Raw genomic sequence first — 6,770 nt, forward strand, 5'->3', positions numbered from 1 at the left:
GTTAACCCCACAGGCACTAGTGGGGTTGTGAAGGTTGGATGAACAGGATTAAGTAATCTAGGAAGTACAGCCTGAGGTAATGTCATCATTGGCGCTGAATTAATGCAAATAAAATACAGACGTATCTTGGGCGTGGCCTTAAGAGCTTGACTGCTGGGGTTCAGCTTCGTTCTCCGAGTTACTCTTTCACTCCCCTCTCGTTTATATTTTTATTGATTTCAGAGAGGAAGAGAGAGGGATAGAAACATCGATGATGAGAGAGAATTATGGATTGGCTGTCTCCTGCATATCCTCCACTGGGGGATTTGAGTCTGAAATAAGGGCATGTGCACTGACCTGTGACCTCCTGTTCATAGGTCGACACTCAACCACCATTTGGGTTAGAATGTAAATTTTAAGAAAGTGGGGATCTTGTCTCTCCTGTTGAACTCTGGGCCTAGCACAATTCGTGGCCTTGAGTTGATGCTCAAATAAACCTTTAGGCTACTGGTGCCCGATCATTGATAATACCACCCCAGGAACTGGACAGGCAAGTAAGCACATCCTCAAAGGCAGTACAAACTCTTTTTTAAAATATATATATTTTATTGATTTTTGTACAGAGAGGGAGAGAGAGAGAGTGCTAGAAACATCGATGAGAGAGAGTCATCGATCAGCTGCCTCTTGCACACCCCCTACTGGGGATATGCCCGCAACCAAGGTACATGCCCTTGACCGGAATCGAACCCGGGTCCCTTCAGTTCCCAACCTGACGCTCTATCCATTGAGCCAAACTGATTTCGGCAAACTCTTATGTAGATCTCTCTGTCAGTGGAATTTCATTTTGGCCCTTTGCCTACCCCCTACCCTCTAAGTTGAACATATTAGGGTGATAATGTCCATCCTAGGGTTAACTAAATGGTCCTGGCCTAGTGCCTTTTGTGACTCAACATCAGCACGTTTTCACCAATCCCCAAAATACTTTCATAATATATGTCTCGGGTACAATTTGAGTAGCTCAGAATTTGAAGCTGGACTGCCTGAGTTCAAATGCTGGCTCAGTCAATTGACTAACTGAGTGACCTTGGGCCAGTTACTTCATCATTCCATCCATGCTTCATGCATTATTAAACAAGTAAATATATGTCAAGTGCTTAGAATAGTGCCTTGCACCTACTGAGCATCATTTATGTGTTTTCGATTATCATTCAGCTTTTTCCTGGGCTTTTACCTCCATACTCTAAAAGTTGTGTAGATTTTGCCCTACCTGGTTTGGCTCAGTGAATAGAGCATCAGCCTGCGGACTGAAAGGTCCCAGGTTTGATTCCAGTCAAGGACACATGCCTGGGTTGTGGATTCGATCCCGAGTAGGGGACATGCAGGAGGCATCGGATCAATGATTCTCTCTCATCATTGATGTTTCTATCTCTTTCTCTCTCTCCCTTCCTCTCTGAAATCAGTGAAAAAAACAAAAAAACAACAACATATATATATGCAAACACTCTACTTTTAAAAAAGTGTGTAAATCTTAAAATGAGTTGGTGAGAGTGGGGAGAAAAATCTCCATTTGATTCTTTTCTTTCTTTTTTGGTTAATCCTCACCCAAAGATATTTTTTTCCATTGATTTTTAGAGAGTGTGGAAGGAAGGGGGAGACACACACAGAGAGAAACATCTATGTGAGAGAGACACATCCACTGTTTGCCTCCTGCACATGCCCCAACCAGGGCCAGGGATCAAGCCTGTAACTGAGATATATGCCATTGACCAGGAATTAAACCCTTTGGTCTGCAGGTCAATGCTCTAACCATTGAGAAAAACTGGCTAGGGTGAGAGACCCTGCCATTTAAGTAATAGTTTGAATCAAAGTATAAAATAATTTTTAATCAATAACCATACCATTTATGTCATATAACTTAAGTACCATAATGGGAGGCAGATGGTCATTCTGTAACAGAGCCAGAACTAGAAGTCTTTGCCTAAAAACAACCTAGACTTGATGCTTACATGTTATGAGTGATCATCATTTCCACTTGAGGGAGAACATACCTTATAATTCTCTTCATTGTACTCTAATTTCTATACATATAAAATCTCTCTTTTTAATATATTTTATTTATTTTTTACAGAGAGGAAAGGAGAGGGATAGAGAGTTAGAAATATTGATGAGAGAGAATCATCGATCAGCTGCCTCTTGCTCACCTCCTACTGGGGATGTGCCTGCAACCAAGGTACATGCCCTTGACCAGAATCGAACCCGGGACCCTTCAGTCCGCAGGCTGACGCTCTCTCTATCCACTGAGCCAAACCGGTTTTGGCAAAATCTCCTTTTTTTTTTTTTAAAAAAAATGTATTTCTATTGATTTCAGGGAGGAAATATATTGCAGGTCACCTAGAAGCCTCTCACTCAATATTTTGTGCAAAGTCTATTCAAACAGCAGTTATGCCAGCTGGTCAATGTCTCTCTCATCGATGTTTCTTGCTCTCTATCCCTCTCCCTTCCTCTCTGTGAAAATATATATATATATTTTAAAAAGCAGTTATGACTTAGGGCAGAGGCCCTCCTTGGATTAGGCCATCAGATCGGTCTATACTTGTAATACTAATGATTCAGGGATCTTACAAAAGTTTACTCACCAGGGATTCACTGTATAGCCATGTTAACCAGGCAAACTTTCTGCTGCAATAATTAGTAACTCTGACTCAAATTAGTTTAAGCAGTAAGGGCATTTGTCATTTCCCATAGTACGAAGTCTTATAAGGCAGCTCAGGATGTGAGAGTGAAACTGATCACTGCCTTCCGCATGTCCTCCACTGGGGATCGAGCTAAGTTGATATGGCAGAATTTCCTTCTTTTCTCTCTCTTTTTAAAAAAATCGTCACCTGAAGATATTCTTCCATTAATTTTTAGAGAGCCCTGACTCGTAATTAAACCAGAGACCTTTTGTGCACTGGACAAAGCCCAGCCAACCGAGCCATTCCAGCCAGAGCACTGTGTCCCCTTTTAAGGACAAAGAGCACTTCCTCCAGAAACCTTATGAGATGCCTCTTCCTATCCCCACCCCATTGGGTTACATGCCCATTCCTAAAATAAACACTAGTAAGAGTGGGGCCCCCAGGCCTGAGTTCGACCAAACAAGACTGTGTGTTTGGCTTCAGGAAGAAGAAAGAAGTACACTTCTGGGACTAAAACTCTCCCTAACTAGAATTTTTAAAAAAGAAGGCCTGCCCAGCCAGTATGGTTCAGTGGTTGAACATCGACCTATGAACCAGGAGGTCACAGTTCGATTCCTGGACAAGGCATATGCCCGTGTTGTGGGCTTGATCCCCAGTAGGGGGATTGTGTAGGAGGCAGCCTATTAATGATTCTCATCATTGATGTTTCTTTTCTTTTTTTGTTAATCCTCACCTGAGGATATTTTTTCATTGATTTTTAGAGAGTGGAAGAGCGAGGGAAAGAGCTAGAGAGAAAAACATCAATGTGAGAGAGACACATTGATCGGTTGCCTCCTGCACGAGCCTTGACCAATTACCTCGTGCAGGAGGTAACCAAACGATGTGTTAGTTTTTCTCTGTCCTTCCTTCTCTCTTCCACTCTCTAAAAAAATTAATGGAAAAATAATCCTGGGGTGAGGATTAAAAAAACAAACAAACAAAAAGCAACAACAAAAAAACAATTGGAACAAAGGAAACCTTTGGGTGCAGATTCCATAAAGACTGCAGAAATGTGTATGGTATAAGCCAGGCAATTCCATTTACAGCACTTGTGCTTTTTTGTGTGTGTTATAAAAAAAAGATCTTTATTGATTTCAGAGAGGGAGGAGGAGAGAGAGAAACATCAATGATGAGAATTATTGGCTGCCTCCTGCATGGTCCCATGAGGGATTGAACCTGCAACCCAGGTATGTGCCGTTGACTGGGAATCAAACCTGTGACCCTTTGGTTCATGAGCCAATGCCCTAACCACTGAGCATACCGGCCAGAGCCATAGCCACTTACTGTATGGTCTTTGGCTGTTTTGTGCTGATTGTGGAGTAGTTGTGACATAGTTTGGTCTGTGACCCTAAACATTTACATTCTGGGGCCCTTTATAGTTTGCCGAGACCTGATCTAAACAGTTCTGCAGAGGGGCAAAGAGGTAGGAGACAGATCAGAAGAGTACTCTGTCAGATGAGATGAAGGTTTCAAGAAGGAAGCTTTTTTATGTAGGCTGAATGTGGCAGGAAAGGCCGTATGCAAGATGACTCAACAAGGAGGATTCCCCTTTATCAACTATTTGAAAATGACTGTGTAGGAGAGCAAAGTTGATTTAAAAACTTCACATTTTATTTTATGGAATATGGTCATTGTTAAGTTGGAGGCATGGAGCATAAGAGCTGTTCTGATAAAGACTCTGAAAAAGCCCACCTTCTCATGGTCACTTTTAATGACTAGATCATGATTCTGTACATAAGACATTTCATCCATCAGAGCTGAAGATGCTCAACAACATTGCTAACTTTAAAAATTCTGCAGACAAGGTCTGTGTAGGCAAACTATAAGCTTTTTACTAAATTGGTGTAGTGTGCACTTAAAATTACATACTCATAAAAAGAAGTTAAGAGAAATTAAAACACACTTCTGTATTTCTTGCCACCTAAGTTAAATTCAGGCCTCTTTTCATACATAATGCAAAAAAGACAACCCCACTGCTAAGTTACAAATCACTGCATATTAGAAATAGTTTCCTCTGGAGAATGCACCTTTTTTAAAGTTAGTAGCACATTTAACATATAATCAACCTAAAGTTAGAAAAGCCACTGTTTTGAAGGCACAGTTTGTTTTCAACTCAAAAGTGGAAATAAAATGTCTTATGGGTCCCACCTAGCAAGGGGGATGAGTTCACTGATCTTGTTGTACCAAAGCCCCCAACACCCAACCCCAGCCTGGGCACCTCTGAGTGTCTCTAGAGCAGTGGTCGCCAACCGGTGGTCCACAGACCACTGGTGGTCCATGAGGTCTGAAAGGTTGGTGACCACTGCTTTATAGGTAGATGTTTTCTTTTTGATCATCACCATCATGTGCAAAGATTCTAGAGACTCCTTAGGTCTCCCTTTGTTCTCTGAAACACAACTTTGCTTTATAAGGTAGAATCAGCAACAGGTCCTTTGAGGGTGTGGGAAAAGGGGTAAAGATGCAGCAGACAGAAGCTGCTGGCCAGCACATAGCTTAGAGATAGTCCCTTGGCAAATGCCTTAGAATTAGGGGATCTGAACAAAAACATATCAGAGGAAGACAAACTTCTATGAAAGTGAGAACAAGTCTCCTTCCATATGCTTGAGTTAAAAATATGGGGTGAGGTGATTAGCTTCATTAATCAAAGACAGTCAGGGAAGGTACATAAAATAAGGTGCTACTTTGCTTCAAGTCAGTTATATCATTAATCCCATTAGGCATATGGAAGGTTGCAGAAGAGAATGTTTGGCAGTAAGGTGGCCTTTATTTGAAAATAAAAAGCTTAGATCTGAGGTATAATGACTGATCTCCATGAGTCTATGCCTCATAACAGGAAGAAACAATCATTACATCGAGGAAGGTGTTAAGCGAGGAAAAATACAGAAACAAATAGGATGACAGTGGAAATGTAATTCCTAGGTGCTCTGTGGACTGGCCTCATGTTTTTTAGCAGCCTTTTTGCTGAAAGCCCTGTGAACTTGTTTAGTTTGGGCTGAGTACATGTTTAAAATTTTTGCTTTTACCAGTTATAAAGAGAATAATCATAATGAGCTCATCTGATAAATGTCTAACTTTAAAATTACTTTTAATCACATCCTCACGTCCTGGGATATTCATGACATGGATCATACTCTCTGACGTGGCTGTAACTTGACAGTAAATATCTACTGATGGAGACTGTCAGTAATCCTAGGAAGGCCATGCATTATGGGATGGACCTTTAACAAATGTATCTATAATAATGTTATTGTATAATAAAAGCGTAATATGCAAATGGACTAAACAGCCAAACCATTGTCCAGAAACCTTCCGGACAAATCGGAGGCAGCTGGGGCTGCAAGGGCCGAGGCAGCAAAGGTCTAATTTTGCACGAATTTCGTGCATTGGGCATCTAATTGTTATATAAATACTGATGCAGTGCTGCAGCACTTTGAAGAAGTTTCCTTTGCTTTAAGGGACTTTGTTTATAGGCTACAAAATGTAAGATCACTTAGCCAGTGCCATGTTTCAAATAGAAAGGCACTGTTATTTAAAAATTGACCTAAACTGCCTTATTAAAATCAGTCCCTTTGAGCACTTTAACATCTTCAAAATATTTTGTTTTTTAAAAACACAAAGTGTCTTGTGGCTTCAATTACTTTGCTGGAGTACCAACACAAAAAGAATCCATTTAATTATATAAATCAATTGTAATTAGTGCTTTTAAGTGATTCTTTTTGTAAAATGAAGAACAAGCTGAACCAGTTCAAAATGATAATGTAGCGTTTTCTCTTTTAGCCAAATCGTTCTATACAAAGTCAGCATCATTTGTGGAGTTCCAGTCCTGAAACTGGCAGCAGAGAACCAAGTGCTGAGTCAAGTCACCTTGTAAGACATGCAAGGAGAGTTAGTGGGAACCCTGGATGGGTCAAGAGACCCAGGCACTGAGTGACTACTGCCCTACTTGGGCTGGTCAGGGAGAGCTCCAGAGTGGAGGGCTCAGAGAAGGAAGACCACTGCTTGGCCATGTCTGTGTGATACTCCATTCCCACCAACTACCTAGTGCCCCCGGTGGTCAGCCAGGCACAGCCTTGAGCC

This window comes from Pipistrellus kuhlii, unplaced genomic scaffold (assembly GCF_014108245.1).
Source record: "Pipistrellus kuhlii isolate mPipKuh1 unplaced genomic scaffold, mPipKuh1.p scaffold_m20_p_20, whole genome shotgun sequence".
NCBI classification, from domain to species: Eukaryota; Metazoa; Chordata; class Mammalia; order Chiroptera; family Vespertilionidae; genus Pipistrellus; species Pipistrellus kuhlii.